The following is a 669-nucleotide window of genomic DNA, read 5'->3' on the forward strand; positions in this document are numbered from 1 at the left end:
TCATACTCAAATGAGCTTTGTATATTCATTATTATGCACTGTTCCTTAGTAAGCTGACAATAAACAGCCGGAGGAATGGATGAATGCATGTCTGAATGAATGATAGAAATAATGTGAGTATTACCAGCATCAGTTATTCCATGATAGTCACAGCACAGTAAAGACCACATTTTTAAGAAATTAAAACATAATAAAATTCAGTTCTATTTCACTACATTGTCCAGGAAAATGAGAAAGGACCATTGTTTATGCTGTGATAATACATTGCTTAGGGCTCAGGGCTTGGTATCTCCACTCCCTTTTCCTTACTTTGACCATAAAGACCTCCATTTGGGTTCTCAGAGCTTCAGTGCTCGGCCCTTGTCAGAATCATCCACATGGTCATGTTGGCCCAATCAGAGCCAAAGGTACTTATTACAGGTCCTTCACTGTCATTCCTCAGAAATTCCCAAGGCATTCCCAAATTGGAGTGAGTCTACTCTTTTTTTCTCTTTATTTTATTTTTTCCCATCACCACTTAACCCCCTATACCCTCTTCCTATACCCTCTTCCACCTCCACGCATCTCCCTCCCTCCAGCAATCACTGCACTGCTGTCCATGTCCATGTGGGTGTTTTTTTTCATTTTTGTTCAGTCCCTCCATTCTGCCCAACACCCCCCACCCCCCCA

Source organism: Myotis brandtii, unplaced genomic scaffold (assembly GCF_000412655.1).
Source record: "Myotis brandtii unplaced genomic scaffold, ASM41265v1 scaffold223, whole genome shotgun sequence".
Classification (NCBI taxonomy): Eukaryota; Metazoa; Chordata; class Mammalia; order Chiroptera; family Vespertilionidae; genus Myotis; species Myotis brandtii.